Consider the following 20590-nt stretch of genomic DNA (forward strand, 5'->3'; position numbering starts at 1 on the left):
GGAAGGGGGCAGAGAAGGCGGAAAGATGCCATCTTTCTTAAGGGCCAACGCGTTATCTGTCTTACAGAATGGGCGCTCAAGGGAAGTCCTCATCTCGAGTACCGGAAGTGTGTTCTGTGGAACCATCTTTTCTAAGGGCAGGCAATTAAAGAAAACTTTTTTTCTTTTAAAGTGAGTCGTAGTTTTCCTAAACTACAGATAATGGTATCTTCAGAATTCTGAAAACATTTTTAAACACCAACAAATGATGAAAAATATCTGCTGATGCAGAAAACATTTTATTATTTCTGATAGGGTGAAAATGATTACAGTATTTCCTGCTCATAAAGCAGTATTCTAATCGTTTATTAACACTATATCCGCTACCGTAAGGTAAAGACAGTAAAGATAATATTGCACCTCAGTTGGGAGAACCAGTGGGATTCCCAGCTACTAAGTTCTCCTGGGTCTTTAATGGTAGATAAATATGTTAGTATTACCTCTAAAAATTATTGGCCAGGCGCGGTGGCTCACGCCTGTAATCCCAGCACTTTGGGAGGCCGAGACAGGCGGATTACCTGAGGTCAGGAGTTCAAGACCAGCCTGGCCAACATGGTGAAACTCCGTCTCTACTACAAATACAAAAATTAGCTGGGCATGGTGGCACACGCCTATAATCCCAGCTACTCCGGAGGCTGAGGCAGGAGAACTGCTTGAGCCAGGGAGGTGGAGGTTGCAGTGAGCTGAGATCATGCCACTGCACTCCAGCCTGGCCGACAGAGTGAGGCTCTGTCTCAAAAAAAAAAAAAAAAAAAAATTATTTATGTCAGGGCAGGCGTAGTGGCTCACGCCTGTAATCCCACTTTGGGAGGCCGAGGTGGGCAGATCACCTGAGGTCAAGAGTTCGAGACCAGCCTGACCAACATGGAGAAACCCCGTCTCTACTTAAAATGCAAAATTAGCTGGGCGTGGTGGCACATGCCTGTAATCCCAGCTACTCGGGAGGCTGAGGCGGGAAGATCGCTTGAGCCTGGGAGGCGGAGGTTGCAGTGAGCCGCGATTGCGCCATTGCACTCCAGCCTGGGCAACAAGAGCAAAACTCTATCTCGAAAAAAAGTTATTTATGTGGCCGGGCATGGTGGCTCACGCCTATAATCCCAGCACTTTGGAAGGGTGAGGCGGGTGGATCGCTTGAGCCCTGCAGTTTGAGACCAGCCTGGGCAACAAGGCAAAAGCCCATCTCTACTATTAAAAAAAAAAAAAAAAAAAAAAGCTGTGTGATCTTACGCAAGTTACATAAGGATTCTATGTCTCAGTTCCCCAAGTGTATACATTAGAGATAGCTACTTCAAAAGTAGATTGTAAGAATTTAACCAGTTACTATGCTGAAATGCCTAGAACAGTGCCTGACCCATAGTAAGAGTCCTAAGGGTTAGCTATTATCATTATGGGAGTGTCTTGTCTGCCCGAGGAAGATTTATAATTGTCACTTCTGTAATCATCCTTTCTTAAAATATAAGGACAGGGAGATGCCAGGCACGGTGGCTCACGCCTATAATCCCAACACTTTGGGAGGCCGAGGTGGGCTAATCCGTTGAGGTCAGGAGTTCAAGACTAGCCTGGTCAACATGGTGAAACCCCATCTCTACTAAAGATACAAAAATTAGCCGGATGTGGTGGCAAGCACCTGTAATCCCAGCTACTTGGGAAGCTGAGGCAGGAGAGTTGCTTGAACCCAGGAGGCAGAGGTTGCAGTGAGCCAAGATTGCGCCATTGCACTCCAGCCTGGGCAACAAAGCGAGACTCTGTCTCAAAAAAAAAAAAAAAAAAAAAGGCAGGGAGATAAGCAAACACCATGTGTTTATATTCTTACTGACATGTTCCTGTTTTTCTCTCAATTTTAAATACATGTCATTCAGTAGTGTTGCATTTGGCTGCTATAACCAAGTTATCTGACTTGGAATGTGTTTTTTCTTGTATTTTTAGTATGCCATTAATCTTTCTGAAGTAAAACCTTCCTGCTGTGAAATTTCATAATTTGTATTCTTTTTTTTTTTTTTTGTAGACATAGTCTCACTGTCGCCCAGGCTGGAGTGCAGTGGCGCAATCTTGGCTCATTGCAGCCTCTGCCTCCTGGGTTCATGTGATTCTCCTGCCTCAGCCTCCCGAGTAGCTGAGACTATAGGTGCTTGCCACTATGCCCAGCTAATTTTTGTATTTTTAGTAGAGGCCAGGTTTCACCATGTTGGCCAGACTGGTCTGGAACCCCTAACCTCAGATGATCTGCCTGCCTCAATCTCCCAAAGTGTTGGGATTACAGGTGTGAACCACTCTGCCCGTCCTGTTATTTGTATTCTTAATGATTATCATCATAAACTGCAACCATGTGTTAAATGTTACTGGTCTTTATTTAGAAGCTTAAGTGATATGCTTACTAATTCTCTGGTTTCACAACTTCCTGACTCTGAAATATTGTTCATTTCCAGGGTCTGTCCTCAGTCCATTGTTCTTACCTAGATGTTCATGGTATAAGCCACCCACTGTATGCTGAAGACTGCCAAAGTTGACTTCTAGCTGTGAACTGACCTGGTGTTTCTGATTCCGATTTTTACAGCTAGGCTTCTTATTGCCATCTCCACATGGATATTCCACTAGCAGCTTTTAAGTCTCTAAAACTCAAGTAATTCTCGGCCGGGTGCAGTGGCTCACGCCTGTAATCCCAGCACTTTGGGAGGCCAAGGCAGGCGGATCACGAGGTCAGGAGTTCGTAGACCAGCCTGACCAACATGGTGAAACCCCATCTCTACTAAAAATACAAAAATTAGCCAGGCGTGGTGGCGCATGCCTGTAATCCCAGCTACTCAGGAGGCAGAGGCAGGAGAATCGCTTGAACCCGGGAGGTGGAGGTTCCAGTGAGCCGAGATCATGCCACTGCACTCCAGCCTGGGCGACAGTGAGATTCCATCTCAAAAAACAAACAAACAAACAAAAACCAAAAAAAAAACCACACAAAAACTCAGTAATTCTGTTGAGTTCACCAATTTCATGGATTTTTGGCTTGTTCACTCTCTGAGATTATCTTTACTTGGAATACATTCTACTGTGAACCCATTCGTTGAAATAAATTATCCTGACTGAGTCTTGGCAACAGCAAAGTGGTTGAAACTGTCAGACGGGGCTGGGCGCGGTGGCTCACGCCTGTAATCCCAGCACTTTGGGAGGCCAAGGCGGGCAGATCATGAGGTCAGGAGATCGAGACCATCCTGGCTAACATGGTGAAACCCCGTCTCTACTAAAAATACAAAAAAAAAAAAATTAGCCGTGTGTGGTGGTGGGCGCCTGTAGTCCCAGCTACTTGGGAGGCTGAGGCAGGAGAATGGTGTGAACCTGGGAGGCAGAGCTTGCAGTGAGCCGAGATCGCACCACTGCACTCCAGCCTGGGCAACAGAGCAAGAGTCCGTCTAAAAAAAAAAAGTATACAGAAACTGTCAGACATAACCTCGTTCTGGAGCAATAGTTTTTCCTAAATGCAAGTGACTCCTATATTTAAGCTTTGTCGTTATGCCATATTACCAGCAGAGGGAGATGGTTTCTTACAATTTAGCATATTGGGCAACGACCCTTAACAAAAGCATTAGTTGTGCATTTCTGGGACTGAATTTTCAAGGAGACAAGAAAGATAGAGACCTTGGAAATCATCTGAAAATGCTGCAAATGAAATAGTTTTTGTTCCACAAAATGGGTAACCAGGAGGTCAGTCTTAGTTAATCACATAGACCCCTTGTGACCTTGGGCAAGTCTCTTCTCTCTCAGTCTGATTCCTCATCTGTAAAATCAGGGATGGAACCAAATTAGCTCTAAAATTGAAAAAGTAGTGGCAGTTTCTTCTTCCAGGGATAAGCCCAAAAAGTTGAGGCAGTGGCGGCCTGGCACGGTGACTCACGCCTGTAATCCCAGCACTTTGAGAGGCCGAGGCAGGTGGAAGACGAGGTCAAAAGATCAAGACCATCCTGAACGTGGTGAAACCCCTTCTCTACTAAAAATTCAAAAATTAGCTGGGCGTGGTGGCACGCGCCTGTAGTCTCAGCTACGAGGGAGGCTGAAGCAGGAGAATCGCTTGAACCTGGGAGGCGGAGGTTGCAGTGAGCCGAGATCATGCCATTGCACTCCACCCTGGCCGATAGGGTGAGACTTTGTCTCAAAAAAAAAAAAAAAAGTTGAGGCACAAAATACACAGGTATTGTCAGAGGCCCTAAAGCACGAGTCTTTCTCTCTCTCTCTCACTCCTTCTGCTCTCACTCGGTCACCAGGCTGGAGTACAGTAGCACAATCATGGCTCACTGCAACCTCCACCTTCCAAGCACAAGTGATCCTCCTGCTTCAGCCTCCTGAGTACTGAGTAGCTGGGACTATAGGTGTGTGCCACCACACCCAGCTAAGTTTTTGCGCTTTTTTTTTTTTTTGGAGATGGAGTTTCTCTCTTGTCACCCAGGTTGGAGTGCAATGGCGTGATCTTGGCTCACTGTATCCTCTGGATTCAAGCGATTCTCCTGCCTCAGCCTTCAGAGTAGCTGAGATTAGAGGCCTGGGCCACCATACCCAGCTAATTTTTTTTTTTTTTTTTGACAGAATCTTGCTTTGTTGCCCAGGCTGGAGTGCAATGGTGTGATCTCGGCTCACCACAAGCTCTGCCTCCCGGGTTCAAGCGATTCTCCTGCCTCAGCTTCCCAAGTAGCTAGGATTACAGGCGCCTGCCACCAAGTCTGGCTAATTTTTGTATTTTTAGTAGAGACCGGGTATCACCATACTGGCCAGGCTGGTCTCAAATTCCTAACCTCAGGCGATCCACCCGCCTCGGCCTCCCAAAGTGCTGGGATTACAGGTTTGAGCCACCGTGCCCAGCCCGGTGTATTGTATTATTAGTGGAGACAGTTTCTCCATGTTGGCCAGGCTGGTCTCAAACTCCTGACCTCAGGTGACTTTTTTTTTTTCCTGAGACAGAGTCCACTTTTTTTTTTTTTTTTTGAGACGGTGTCTTGTCTTGCTCTGTTGCCCAGGCTGGAGTGCAATGGCACGATCTCAGCTCACTGCAACCTCTGCCTCCCAGGTTCAAGCAATTCTTCTGCCTCAGCCTCCTGAGTAGCTGGGACTACAGGCACGTGCCACCACGCCTGGCTAATTTTTGTATTTTTAGTAAAGACGGGATTTCACCATATTGGCCAGGCTGGTCTCAAAGTCCTGACCTTGTGATCTGCCCGCGTCAGCCTCCCAAAGTGCTAGGATTACAGCCATGAGCCACTGCGCCCAGCTTTTTTTTTTTTTGACAGATTTTCACTCTTGTTGCCCAGGCTGGAGTGCAATGGCATGATCTCGGCTCACCACAACCTCCGCCTCGCGGGTTCAAGCGATTCTCCTGCCTCAGCCTCCCGAGTAGCTGGGATTACAGGCATGTGCCACCATACCCGGCTAATTTTGTATTTTTAGTAGAAATGGAGTTTCTCCATGTTGGTCAGGCTGGTCTCGAACTCCCAGCCTCAGGTGATCTGCCCGCTTCGGCCTCCCAAAGTGCTGGGATTACAGGCGTAAGCCACTGCGCCCGGCCGAGATAACTTTCTATCTGACGCACAAGCTGAAGCTAGGTAGATAGTTGTGATAAGTAAATGGCAACTTACCAATATTGAAAATGTGCAGGCTGGGCATGGTGGCTCACACCTGTAATCCCGGCACTTTGGGAGGCCAAGGCAGGTGGATCACCTGAGGTCAAGAGTTTGAGACCAGCCTGGCCAACATGGTGAAATCCCACCCCTACTAAAAATACAAAAATTAGGTCTGGTGCAGTGGCTCATGTCTGTAATCCCAGCACTTTGGGAGGCTGAGGCAGGCAGATCATGAGGTCAGGAGTTCAAGATCAGCCTGGCCAGCATGGTGAAACCTCGTCTCTACTAAAAATACAAAAAGTTAGCCAGGCATGGTGATGCGCACCTGTAATCCCAGCTACTCAGGAGGCTGAGGCAGGAGAACTGCTTGAACCCGGCAGGTGGAGGTTGCAGTGAGCCGAGATAAAGCCACTGCGCTAGCCTGGGTGACAGACTCCATCTCAAAAAATAAAAATAAAAAAATAAAAAATAAAACAATAAAAATAAGGCTCATGCCTGTAATCCCAGCACTTTGGGAGGCCAAGGCGGGTGGATCGCCTGAGGTTAGGAATTTGAGACCAGCCTGGCCAGTATGGTGATACCCGGTCTCTACTAAAAATACAAAAATTAGCCAGACTTGGTGGCAGGCGCCTGTAATCCTAGCTACTTGGGAAGCTGAGGCAGGAGAATCGCTTGAACCCGGGAGGCAGAGCTTGTGGTGAGCCGAGATCACACCATTGCACTCCAGCCTGGGCAACAAGAGCAAAACTCCATCTCAAAAATAAATAAATAAATAAAAATAAAAATACAAAAATTAGCTGGGCGTGGTGGCACGCACCTGTAATCCCAGGTACACAGGAGGCCGAGGCAGGAGAATCGCATAAAGCGTGGAGACAGAGGTTGCAGTGAGCCGAGATCATGCCACTGAACTCCAGCCCCGGTGATAGAGCCAGACTCAGTCTCAAAACAAACAAACAAACAAACAAAAAGAAAATGTGCATACCTAAGGATATCCATTGCTATTTTGTCTATAATCAAAAAAGACTGGAATCAAATTAAATGTTCATTGCTAGGGAATTTGTTTTAAAAGATTATGGTACATTCCTATAAAAGAATAGAATGCAACTGTTAATAAAATTTATATTGTCCTAAATGCACTGATATTGAGTGATCTCACATGAGAACTAAAAATAAAATCCTAAACCTTCCAACGGACTAAATGGACACCCTTTTGGTACAGGGGACCCCAGAGAAGCCATGATGGAACAGGAAGTCAGACACACTTGGGTTATACCCTATCCCTTTCACAGTTTAGACACAACAATTGACCAGCATTAATGCTAAAATAGAGATCATAAGACTGACACAACAAATGCTTTGTGGTAATAAGATGCTTTTTTTTTTCTTTTTTTTTTTTTGAGACACAGTCTCTCTCTGTTGCCCAGGCTGGAGTGCAGTGGCTCGATCTCGGCTCACTGCAACCTCCACTTCCCAGGTTCAAGAGATGCTCCTGCCTCAGCCTCCTGAGTAGTTGGGATTACAGGCTGGCAACACCACGCCCGGCTAATTTTTGTATTTTGAGTAGAGATGGGGTTTCACCATGTTGGCCATGCTGGTCTCAAACTCCTGAGCTAGTGATCCTCCTGCCTCAACCTCCCAAAGTGCTGGGATTACAGACGTGAGCCACCGCGTGCGACCAACATGCCAATTAAACAGGACATAAGGTCATACCAAGCAAGGGTTAAGTCATGCACCCCAACCCTTTAAGAATAAACTATGTTCTGGCCAGGTGTGGTGGCTCATGTCTTTAATCCCAGCACTCTGGGAGGCCGAGGCAGGCAGATCACCTGATGTCAAGAGTTCGAGACCAGCCTGGCCAACGCCGTGAAACCCTGTCTCTACTAAAAATACAATTAGCCAGGCGTGGTGGCACATACCTGTAAATCCCAGCTACTCGGAGGCTGAGGTAGGAGAATGGCCGGAACCTGGGAGGCTGAGGTTGCAGTGAGCCGAGATCACGCCACTGCACTCCAGCCTGAAAGACAGAGCAAGACTCTGTCTCAAAAAAACAATAAATTGGGCCGGGCATGGTGGCTCATGTCTGTAATCCTAGCACTTTGGGAGGCTGAGGCGGGCAGATCACGAGGTCAGGAGATCGAGACCATCCTGGCTAACATGGTGAAACCCCATCTCTACTCAAAATACAAAAACAGCCAGTCGTGGTGGCACGCACCTGTAGTCCCTCAGGAGGCTGAGGCAGGAGAATGGCATGAACCCAGGAGGTGGAGCTTGCAGTGAGCCGAGATCGTGCCACTGCACTCCAGCCTGGGCGACAGAGCGAGACTCCGTCTCAAAAAAAAAGAAAACAAAAGAATAAATTATGTTCTGGGCTGTGCACAGTGGCTCACACCTGTAATCCCAGCACAATTTCAGCACCTTGGGAGGCCAAGGCAAGGTGGGCGGATCACCTGAGGTCAGGAGTTCAAGACCAGCCTGGCCAACATGGAGAAATCCTGTCTCTACTAAAAATACAGTAATTGGCTGGGCGCGGTGGCTCACGCCTGTAATCCCATCACTTTGGGAGGCTGAGGCGGGTGGATCACCTGAGGTCAGAAGTTGGAGATCAGCCTGACCAACGTGGTGAAACCCTGTCTCTACCAAAGATACAAAACATTAGCTGGGCATGGTGATGCGTGCCTGTAACCCCAGCTACTTGGGAGGCTAAGGCAGTAGAATCGCTTGAACCCAGGAGGCAGAGGTTGCAGTGAGCCGAGATCGTGCCATTGCACTCCAGCCTGGCTGATAGGGCAAGACTCTGTCTCAAATAAATAAATAAATAAAATAAAAAACCAAAAAATACAAAAAATTAGCTGGGCTTGGTGGCACGCACCTGTAATCCCAGCTACTTGGGAGGCTGAGGCAGGAGAATCGCTTGAACCCGGGAGGGGGAGGTTGCAGTGAGCCGAGATCACGCCATAGCACTCCAGCATGGCGACAGAGCAAGACTCTGTCTTGAGAAAAACAAAACAAAACATATAGATAGAAAAGGTACAGTAAAAATATGGTATTATAATCTTATGTGACCACCATTGTACATGTGGTTTGTCATTGACCACTGTTATGTGGTGCCTGACTGTGATTGATTGTTGGGACAGACTCTGGAGGAAATACCTTATTTAAACGTATTAGAGAGACTCCAGCCACCCCTTTCATTTTAGCCTTATCCCCTGTCTTTAATCATGTCCCAATCAGCCTTCACATTGCAGAGAGACTATTCTGAAAAACCATTTTAATTATAGAGTATAACCTCCCTGTTCCCAGTTCTTCATGACCTATAACGTAATCTCCAGTCTTCCCCCGATATTCCCACCACTATGTAGCTCAGTTTCGTCATCTTTAAAATAGGCACAATAATGACGCCTACTTAGCAGAGTTCGGTACATAATAAATGTAAACAATAAATAGCAATTGTGATTATTATTAGAGTTTAATACTTTTGTCCTTATCACAATTTATACTTCTATCTTGTCTACAGTCTTTGTGTATTGGTTATCTCTCTCAATAGATAGTAGGGCCCTCCACAAGGGCAGAGACCTTATGTTTCATTAAAAAATATATATGACCACGGCCGGGCAAAGTGGCTCATGCCTGTAATCCCAGCACTTTGAGAGGCCGAAGTGGGTGGATCACCTGAGGTCAGGAGTTCAAGACCAGCCAGGGCAACATGGCAAAACCCCATCTCTACTAAAAATACAAAAATTAGCTGGGTATGGTGGCACACACCAGTAATTCCAGCTACGCAAGAGGCTGAGGCACGAGAATCACTTGAACCCAGGAAGCGGAGGTTGCAGTGAGCAGAGGTTGTGTCACTGCACTCTAGCCTAGGCAACAGAAGCAAGACTCTGCCTCAAAAAAAAAAAAAAATTTATGGCCAGGTGCAGTGGCTCACGCCTGTAATCTCAGCACTTTGGGAGGCCAAGGTGGGTGGATCATGAGGTCAGGAGATCGAGACCATCCTGGCTAACATGGTTAAACCATGTCTCTACTAAAAATACAAAAAATTAGCTGGGCGTGGTGGCAGGCACCTGTAGTCCCAGCTACTCGGGAGGCTGAGGCAGGAGAATGGCGTGAAACCCGGAGGCGGAGCTTGCAGTGAGCCGAGATCATGCCACTGCACTCCAGCCTGGGAGACACAGTGAGACTCCGTCTCAAAAAAATAATAATAATAAATTTGTATATATTTATAAATATATATATTAATATTGTATATATATATATGACCATACGTATCACATGGTCTGGCACATAGTAGGTGCTCACTAGATATTTGTTTCCCAAATGCCCTTTTAATTGCCAAATTCCAAGTTCATTCATTCAACAAATATTTAGTGAGTCCCTACTATGTGCATCTTTATGTCAGGTGCTGGTGGAAAACAGACAAAAATCCCTGCTGTCCTTGAGTAAGAAGATTCAGGGTGAAGTGATTCTGTATTTGAACGTATTCTAACATGGTCCAGCAGTTCCAACCCTGACTGGTCAACAGAATCCCTGAGGAGCGTTCAGAAAAGTCTGAGGCCACTGTTTGAGGTGGGCCCTGGAACCTGCATTTTAATTTATTTTTGTAGAGATGGGGTCTTGCTATCTTGCTCAGGTTGATCTCAACTCCTGGCCTCAAGTCAGCCTCCCATGTCAGCCACTGAAAGGGTTGGGATTACCAGCGTGCAACACTGCAACTGGCCATGGAACCTGCATTTTTACTTTTACTATTTTTTTTTTTTTTTTGGAGACAGAGTCTCACTCTGTCACCCAGGCTGGAGTGCAGTGGCATGATCTCAGCTCACTGCAGCCTCCACCTTCCAGTTTCAAGTGATTCTTGTGCCTCAGCCTCCCGAGTAGCTGGGATTACAGGCACATGCCACCATTCCTGGCTAATTTTTGTATTTTTAGTAGAGACGGGGTCTTACCATGTTGGCCAGGCTGGTCTTGAACGCCTGACCTCAAGTGATCCACCTGTCTTGGCCTACGAAAGTACTGGGATTTTTTTTTTACTTTTTTTTGTTACTTTTACTTTTTTTTGAGACAGAGTCTCGCTCTGTCACACCAGGCTGGAGTGGAGTGATTATAGCTCACTGCAACCTCAAACACCCTGGCTCAATCAATCCTCCTACCTCAGCCTCCCAAGTATCTGGGACTATGCAAGCTACTTTGGAGGCTGAGGTGGAAGAATTGATTGAGCCCGGTTGGAAACTTCCTTCCTCAAAAAAAAAAAAAAAAAAAGTAGCATTTAATAGCTGGTCCACTGTTTCCAATATTGAGCTCTACAGGATATTTGGAGGGGGAAGAGTGGAGTTGGTCACAAGTTCTAGTAATTTTTTTTTTTTTTTTTTTTGAGACAGTCTCGCTCCGTGGCCCAGGCTGGAGTGCAGTGGCACAATCTCAGCTCACTGCAACCTTCACCTCCTGGGTTCAAGCAATTCTCCTGCCTCCACCTCCCGAGTAGCTGGGATTACAGGTGTGTACCACCAAGCCTGGCTAATTTTTTGTACTTTAGTAGAGACAGGGTTTCAGCATGTTGTTCCCATGGTGGTCTCGAACTCCTGAGCTCAGACAATCTGCCTGCCTCAGCCTCCCAAAGTGCTAAGATTACAGGTGTGAGTCACCGTACCCGGCTCAGTTCTAGTAATTTTTAAGCTTGAGGTTTTTAATGACATGATTTAAAAACTAGATTTAAAAATATTTCCTTTACCAGTTATAATTGCCCAATTTCTCTTTTGCAGTAAAATTTCCTAGTTGAAAGACTTGATTTTCTTTATCTTTTCTTTTCTTTCTTTTTTTTTTTTTTGAGAGGGAGTATCGCTCTTGTTGCCCAGGCTGGAGTGCAATGGTGCGATCTCGGCTCACCACAACCTCCACCTCCCAGGTTCAAGCAATTCTCCTGCCTTAGCCTCCCGAGTAGCTGGGATTACAGGCATGTGCCACCACGCCTGGTTAATTTTGTATTTTTTTTTAGTAGTGATGGGGTTTCTCAATGTTGGTCAGGCTGGTCTCGAACTCCTGACCTCAGGTGATCCGCCTGCCTCGTCTTCCCAAAGTGCTGGGATTATAGGCGTGAGCCACCTCGCCTGGCCAAAACATGATTTTCTTAAATCAATGTTTCTCCCACTGGGATTCCCTGAGTGTATCCCTAGGGGACTTTGCATTATTCAGGTTTGAAGAACGTAAGAATATACTGCTTTCTATTTATTTATTTGTGATGAGTTCTCTCTATCACCCAGGCTGGCATGCAGTGAGGTGATGATAGCTCACTGCAACCTCCAACTCCTGAGCTCAAGCAACCCTCTGCCTCTGTCTCCCAAGTAGCTAGAACTACAGGTACACATGCCACCATGTCCAGCTAATTTTTCAACTTTTTGTAGGGATGGGGTCTTGCTATGGTGCCCAGGATGGTTTTGCATTCCTGAGCTCAAGCGATCCTCCCCTCTTGGCTTCCCAAAGTGCTGGGCTGACAAGTGTGCACCACCGCCTCTGGCCCATACAGCTCTCTATGGGTAAGGGTAACCCAAGTCTGCTCAAAGAGGCCTTGCCCTCCAACTTGAGGGGAACTTGGCTTCTGGCCCAGCCCTATGCCCCATGAGATTTCCTAGGAGGAAACTTTCTAAAATATTTGAAGAGATTTATTCTGAGCCAAATATGAGTGACCATGGCCCATGACACAGCCCTTGGGAGATCCTGAGAACATGTGCCCAAGGTGGTTGGGAAGCAGCTTGGTTTTATACATTTTAGAGAGACATGAGACATCAATCAAATACATTTAAGATATATTAATACAGGGCCAGGTGCAGGGGCTTATGCCTGTAATCCCAGCACTTTGGGAGGCCGAGGCGGGTGGATCAACTGAGGCAGGAGTTCGAGACCAGCCTGGCCAACATGGTGAAACCCCGTCTTTACTAAAAATACAAAAATTAGCTGGGTGTGGTGGCACATGTCTGTAATCCCAGCTACTCAGGAGGTTGAGGCACGAGAATCGTTTGGACCCGGGAGGCAGAGGTTGCAGTGAGTGGAGATCACACCACTGCACTCCAGCCTGGGCGAAGAGTGAGACCCTGTCTCAATAAATACATAAAAAAGCCAGGCGCCGTGGCTCACACCTGTAATCCCAGAACTTTGGAAGGCCGAGGTGAGTAGATCACGAGGTCAGGAGTTTGAGACCAGCCTGTCCAAGATGGTGAAACCCCGTATTTTCTACTGAATTTTGTATTTTCTACTGAAAATACAAAAATTAGCTGGGCACAGTGGCAGGCGCCTGTAATCCCAGCTACTCGGGAGGCTGAGGCAGGAGAATCGGTTGAACCCAGGAGGCGGAAGTTGCAGTGAGCGGAGATGGTGCCACTGCACTCTAGTCTGGGCGACAGAGCAAGACTCAGTCTCAAAAAAATAAACAAATAAATAAAAATAAGTAAATAAATAAATAAAAACTACATTGGTTCGGTGCAGAAAGACCGGAAACTTGAAGTGGGGGCTTCCACATTATAGGCAGATTTAAACATTTTCTGATTGGCAATGAGTTGAAATAGTTATTATCAATAGGCCTGGTGCGGTGGCACACGCCTGTAATCCAAGCATTTTGGGAGGCCGAGGCAAGTGGATCACTTGAGCTTAGGAGTTTGAGATGAGAGTGGACAACATGGCGAAACCCTGTGTCTACAAAAAAAATGGAAAAATTAGCCAGGCGTGGTGGTGCCCGCCTGTAGTCCCAGTTACTCAGGAGGCTAAGGTAGGAGGATAGCTTGAGCCTGAAAGACAGAGGTTGCAGCGAACCAAGAACTCATCACTGGACTCCAGCCTGGGCAACAGAGTTAGACCCTGTCTCAAAAAAAAAAAAGTTATTATCAATAGAAATGAATGTCTGGGTTATGATAAGGGATTGTGGACACCAAAGTTTTATCATGCACGTGAAGCCTCCAAGTGGCAGGTGGGCTCCAGAGAGAACAGATTGTAAATGTTTCTTACCAGTCTTAAGGTCTGTTGTGTTGATGTCAATGCTGAAGGATGTAATGAGGCATTGTCTCATGTCCTGCTTCCTGTCATGGCCTGAACCAGTCTCTCAGGTTGGTTACATTTTAGACTGCCCTGGCCTAGGAGGAAGTCCGTTCAGATGGTTTGGTGGTGGTGGTGGTGGGGGGGGGGGGGGCTTAGTTTTTTTTTGTTCTGTTTTGGTTTTTTTGGCTTACAGAGTTTAGACTGAAGCCTTTGACTCTGTATCTGGCATTTCCTTAGACCACATGCTGTAGGGCTGGGCTCATGAAGGTTCTCACCTACACACCAGGTTGCTCCCTTGAGAAGGGGGACTTTGCTGGATCCTATCCCCTAGCTAGTAGGAAGTAAAGGAGCTTGGGAACCAGACAAGCCTGAGTTTAAATCCTCTTTCCCGCGCCGCCCCACCTCCACTGATAGGTGTGTGACTCCGGGCAAATAAGTGATCGTTTTCTGTGCCTCAGTTTCCTCATCTGAAAAGTGGAGCTAGTAAGAACTCACACAGTGGTTGCTACGAGGCTACGGTTAAGGGAAGACTTCTGCACACCTCAAGCACAGTTTCCCTCCCGTTGGCGATATCCAAGGGCACTCACATCCGCCACAGCCCTCTCTGCTCATCGGGCCCTCGGGGTAGAAGTGAGTTAATTCCTGGCTAAATGTTAGTCTCAAACCACTGGGAAAACCACCCAGTTGCCCCAGACAGTGCAGCGGAGGGTGGGTGCGGCTATGAGGTCGACGCTAGAGACGCGGCGAAGGCGGGTGCGGAAGCCTCGCTCCCCCGAGCGCATTCCACCCTCCACAGAACCTCGGCCTGTGACCACGGCCCTTCTCAACACTGCGCCGCCCCCTGGCCGCCCCCTGGCCGCCCCTCGCCAGCCCGCCGCGCTGACGTGAGTGCGCGCGCGTCCTCCGCGCCCGCCCCGGCGCATGCGCGCTCTGCGCTGTCTTCTCCCGGCCTGAGCAGCAGCAGCTGCGGCGGCGGCGGCGTTTGAGTGGAGGAAGATGGCGGCTCCGGGCGGCTCGGGGTCCCGCCAGCTGTGAGGAGCCCCGAGCACGGCTGTCGCGGCCTGAGGCAGAGCGCCTCTGCTCTGGCCCTGTCCCTGGCTCCCTCATTACCGTCGCCAGCGGAGCGAACCCGAGAGCGTGGAGCGGGCTGGGCCAGGTGAGGCCTCTCCTCCTCCCCGGGCCGCAGAGGGGAGCCGGCGCCTTCTGCCCTTTATGCCCGGGACTGGCAAGGGGCAGCGGGCGCCCGGGGTCTGACGCAGGCCCCGTATCCCACGCGGGGGTCGGTCCTGGTTGGGCAGGGTGACTTGCTATCGCCGTCCTCGAGTGAGGCGAGGAGGAGGAGAGCTCCTTTCCAGCCAGCCCTTGGGTTGGGAGCGAACCCACCCCCTCTCCTCAGCAGGGTGGTTCTCGTCCCCTCACCCGGACAGTGAAGGGGTGTGTGGCCCGGGCAAGGATGGCTTTAGGGTGTCAGGTAATCTTTCATCGCTCCTCCGAACATTTCACTCCTTTGCGAGAGAGGAGTCGGGGGTCGGGTGCCCATCAAAATTGGGGCTGCGGCTGGGGGCCAGCATCTCTGAACCTGCAGCTGCAAAGGGATAATTTTGGAATTGGTTTACGTTAAATAAAACACAAAAGGCCTTTCCTATCTCCTAGCTTGTTGAGTGTTCCCCTAGAGAAATGGGAACTGCGGATCTCCTTGCTTGAGACAGCAATCCATGCTGTGACTGTGGAAGGCTTCTCTTGGCGAGAATTGTGTGTGCGAAGGGAACAGTGGAGGGTGGGAACGAATTTGTAAGCGAAGAGAAAACGATTGTGAGATCTTGATGGTCGCTGCAGAGTAACTTCAGCGCTGAGTTCGTTTGAAACCTTCGGTTTGTTAAGATTCAGAATAACCAATTACTTTGTCTGTTAAATCTCCCGATTTCTATTAGGAAAATAAAAGCCTCATTTCTTAATTGCCAGAGTCTGGATTTTTCTGTGGTGGGATTCTGATCGATCTAGATGAAGATTCTGACACATTACCAGTTTTACTTGCTGGCAGTTGCTGGCCCCGACATTGAAACTATGTTGTTCCTTTTTGAGAACAACTTTTATTGTTGTTTAAATGCTAATTGGGAGACTTCGATTGTGTTTCTGTCATGTAGGGAAGTCGGTTTGAAGCCTTGTGGTCTCTTTCTTGAGGAATGATGGCTTCACTGAACTTGTGCTGTGGGGAATTGTTCAGGCGATTGCTTTTGCTTGGACACACCAAGATATCTTTTGTAACAAATTGGCTTTACTTCTGCTTAAGAATGATGACATCATGGATTTAAAGAGGCAAGGAAAATTTGGGGGAAGTACCATCATTTAGAATTGAATATTTAGAATTAAGTCTGTATCTCTTATGGCCATTAGTGATGCTGTGTTAAATTGCTAACTTTGAGTGTATTCACGTGTGTAATCTGATTGGGTGTCTTTTCTATTGTATGTTGTCATTTTATACCCAGTAACTGTTTGCTTTTGACAAGCCAGTATAAATAGATGATTCAATCTACATTGATCCATAGGCATGTTGCATATCTTAAAAAGCTTTTCATTGTTAAAATGACAACTGTTTAGGTTATTATTTGACCATTTTCTTTCTTTCTTTCTTTCTTTTTTTTTTTTTTTTTGGCAGTCTCTCACTCTGTCATCCAGGCTGGAGTGCAGTAGCACAGTCTCGGCTCTCTGCAATCTCCATCCCCTGGGTTTAAGCGATTCTCCTGCCTCAGCTTCCTGAGTAGCTGGGATTACAGGTGTGCGCCACCACGCCCGCTAATTTTTTTTTTTTTTTTTTTTTTTGTAATTTTAGTAGAGACGGGGTTTCACCATGTTGCCCAGGCTGATCTCAAACTCCTGGTCTCAAGCGATACCCTGCCCCACCCCAGGCTTGAGCCACCGCGCCCAGCCTCCTTTTCTATTTTTAAATCAAAGACTTTTCCATAGAAATTTGTCGATTTTGTTAGTGTCTTTGCTAAAGATGTAAATCTGAACCAGCAGCTTCTCTGTGGTAGAAAATTGGAGAGCTACTTTGCATATCAATTTGCTAATAAAGAGTCACGAAATTAATGCAGTAAAACATCCTGGTGGCTCATCATTATGCTTCTTGGCATAATATGTTGCACTTTTATGCTAAATCATCATCAGGTATTGATGCAACTTCATGACATCCATGACATCATTTGCTCTCCAGATTTTGACCTTTGCAATTCCTTACCTTAGTTACAAAAAGAACAGGATCAGAAAAAAAATAGCTTAGGATGCTTCTTCTTGTCTGATTTCTAGAGGGGTCTTTAATAACAGCTTTATGTGGTTTAAACCCTGAGTAAGATTCAGAGCAGGGTGAGTCCTACCTATTATGGAGAGCAAGCAAAGAAAATGCTAACAAAACATCTGAGTTTTATGAGAACACTGAGGTCCCAGGGAGAAGCTATCTGAAAGATGAACAAATACGTAATTATCTTTGTGATTTCAGAATTGTTTTAGTCATTGAATTAACTCTTTTTGTTTGTTTGTTTTTTGAGACATAGTTTTGCTCTTGTTTCCCAGGCTGGAGTGCAATGATCTCTGCTCACTGCAACCTCCACCTCTCCGGTTCAGGCGATTCTCCTGCCTCAGCTTCCTGAGTAGCTGGGATTGCAGGTGCCTGCCATCATGCCCAGCTAATTTTTTGTATTTTTAGTAGAGACAAGGTTTCACTATGTTGGCCAGGCTGGTCTTGAACTCCTGACCGCAGACGATCCACCTGCCTTGGCCTCCCAAAGTGCTGGGATTACAGGCTTGAGCCACTGCACCCGGCCCTGAATTAACTCTTTATAAAACCAGAAGCCATTTGATTAAATAAAGCCCTTCCCACGATTGTTAATGTGGATCAGAAAAGATAGTGTTCGTGAAAGTGCTTTGTAAAATGTAAAATAAAAGGTAAATGTAAAATTGATTATTCCTATTTATGAACCACCTACTGAGGGCCCTCCATATGGCAGGTGTTTTGGGAAGTAGGTACTAATTTAAGACAGCTTTTGGTCTGAAGGTGCATATAGTATGGCTGGGGAGCCAGACAAGGAAACCCGTTAAGTGCTATGTAGTGTAAGAAGTGCACTGAATCCAACCAAGAGAGTCAAGGAAGGCTTCTTGGAGCAGGGATGGCTTTTCCCCAACCTTTCCTATTATTCTGCAGAGTCTGCCTTTAGTGAGTGACTTGCTTTTTATAAAAACTTGAAAAAAAATTCTGTCATGGGTTCTTTTCCCCTTTTATTCATTCACTGTCATGACAGTTCCCACACAGTATGCCCCAGTTATGGCTTCTGCATTCTCAAAAATCCAGCAGTCTTGGGAAAACCTTTCTATATGAGTCATATACACAGGCAACAAACACAAACATTGCAGCTGCAATTAAAATATCTCAGATTACTAAGTGGTGACAACTTTAGAGTGATGATGCTTTTTTGTTTTTGTTTTGTAAACTAGTACAAGAGGCACTGTGTTTTTAATTTGATGACATTTAATTAATACAGTAAATATTTAATTGTTATTCCTTACAATGTTGATTATAGGTGGTTATTAGTACTGTCTCCTTTTTCCCAACAATAAATAAAATGAGAAGATCTTAATTCCTTTTTGATTGAAGCTGACCGCTTAAGTGAGAATTACACTAAACTTTCTTTTTCTTTTTTATTTTTTTAAGACCAAGTCTTGCTCTATCGCCTAGGCTGGAGTGCAGTGGCGCAATCTCTGCTCACTGTAACCTCTACCTCCCGGGTTCAAGCGATTCTCCTGCCTCAGCCTCCAGAGTAGCTGGGAGTACAGGCTCCCGCCCCATGCCCGGCTAATTTTTGTAGTTTTTTTAGTAGAGATGGGATTTCACCATATTAGCCAGGCTGGTCTCGAACTCCTGACCATGTGATCCGCCCACCTTTGCCTCCCAAAGTGCTGGGATTACAGGCTTCAGCCACCGCTCCCGACAAATTACACTAAACTTTTATAGAATCTATGTGGATTGGTGTTGCTAGTAGCTTTGATATTGAACTTCTGTATCCCAGTACAAGTTATTCACCTTAGTGCTGTAGTTGTTGTACAATTAATTTAGCGTGTTGTTGCCTATATTGTAAAAACTTCGAATTTTTGGATTGAGTGAAATTTTTATGTGGCACTGTATTATTGAACATATACCATCTGTATCTTAACTGAAAATGAGTGCTCTAAAGTTGCAGCTGATGGAAAAGTGAAGGTGATGTGTTCAGTTTTCTATAATGTGACAGCTTGCTACATGTACAAGGATATGACTTACAGACAAGTCATTTAAAAATTGTCCAGCATTAAGCTTATAATACAGATTATGACTTATAGGCAAGTCTTTCTTTTCTTTTTTTCTTTTCTTTTTTTTTTTTTTTTTTTTGAGACGGAGTCTCGGTCTGTCGCCAGGCTAGATAGAGTGCAGTGGCGCGATCTCGGCTCACTGCAAGCTCCACCTCCCAGGTTCACGCCATTCTCCTGCCTCAGCCTCCCGAGTAGCTGGGACTACAGGCACCCGCCACCACGCCCAGCTAATTTTTTGTATTTTTTTTTAGTAGAGATGGGGTTTCACCATGTTAGCCAGGATGGTCTTGATCTCCTGACCTCGTGATCCACCCGCCTTGGCCTCCCAAAGTGCTGGGATTACAGGCGTGAGCCACCGCGCCCGGCCTCTTTTTTTTTTTTTTTTTTGAGATGGAGTCTTGCTCTGTCACCCAGGCTAGAGTGCGATGGTGCCATCTCGGCTCACTGCAACCTCTGCCTCCTGGGTTCAAGCGATTTTCCTGCCTCAGCCTCCCAAGTAGCTGGGACTACAGGCACCCGCCACCACGTCTGACTAATTTTTGTGGTAGGGATGGGATTTCACCATGTTGGTCAGGCTGGTCTGGAAATCCTGATCCACCCGCCTTGGCCTCCCAAAATGCTGGGATTACAGGCGTGAGCCATCACGGCTGGCAGATAAGTCATTTTAAAATTGTCCAGTATTAAGCTTATTTTACTTCTATTTTTAATTTTTATTTTTATTTATATATTTTTTGAGACAGAGTTTTGCTCCTGTTGCCCAGGCTGGAGTGCAGTGGCGCGATCTCGGCTCATTGCAACCTCCACCTCCTGGGTTCAAGCAATTCTCCTGCCTCAGCCTCCAGAATAGCTGGAATTACAGGTGCCTGTCAGCACGCCCAGCTAATTTTTGTATTTTTAGTAGAGACGGGGTTTCACCATGTCAGCCAGGCTGGTTTCAAACTCCTGAGCTCAGGTGATCCACCTGCCTCGGCCTCCCAAAGTGCTGGGAATACAGGCGTGAACCACCACGCCCAGCCTGTTTAAAAAAAAAAAAAAGTTTTTTTTTTTTTTTTTTTTTTTTGAGACAGACTCTCACTCTGTTGCCCAGGCTGGATGGTACAATTTTGGCTCACTGTAGCCGCCGCCTTCTGGGTTCAAGCAATTCTCATGCCGCAGCCTCCCAAGTAGCTGGGATTACAGGTGTGCACCACCATGCCTGGCTAATTTTTGTATTTTTTTTTTTTTTTGAGACGGAATCTCACTCTGTCGCCCAGGCTGGAGTGTAGTGGCACGATCTCGGCTCACTGCAAGCTCCGGCTCACCACAAGCTCCGCCTCCCCAATTCACACCATTCTCCTGCCTCAGCCTCCCGAGTAGCTGAGACTACAGGCGCCCGCCACCACGGCCGGCTAATTTTTTGTATTTTTAGTAAAGACAGGGTTTCACTGTATTAGCCAGGATTGTCTCGATTTCCAGACCTCGTGATCTGCCCGCCTCAGCCTCCCAAAGTGTGGGGATTACAGGCGTGAGCCACTGTGCCTGCCTAATTTTTGTATTTTTAGTAAAGATGGGGTTTCAACATGTTGGCCAAGCTGGTCTGGAACTCCTGATCTCAGGTGATC

The 20590-nt window shown here is 46.7% G+C and overlaps 1 protein-coding gene across 2 annotated transcripts in view; it reads left to right on the forward strand.

Moving 5' to 3' along the window:
* The first annotated feature begins 14410 nt into the window (after nucleotides 1–14410).
* FBXO42 (F-box protein 42) overlaps nucleotides 14411–20590 on the forward strand; it is a 108392-nt gene continuing 102212 nt past the window's right edge. Inside the window, exon 1 of one of the 2 annotated variants that reach the window (XM_004024747.5) lies at nucleotides 14411–14811. The gene's annotated coding sequence lies outside the window, so the exon portion shown is untranslated. The remainder of the gene's footprint in view (nucleotides 14812–20590) is intronic. The other variant, XM_055385611.1, reaches the window with a different exon arrangement.

This window comes from Gorilla gorilla, chromosome 1 (genome assembly GCF_029281585.2).
Source record: "Gorilla gorilla gorilla isolate KB3781 chromosome 1, NHGRI_mGorGor1-v2.1_pri, whole genome shotgun sequence".
Taxonomy (NCBI): domain Eukaryota; kingdom Metazoa; phylum Chordata; class Mammalia; order Primates; family Hominidae; genus Gorilla; species Gorilla gorilla.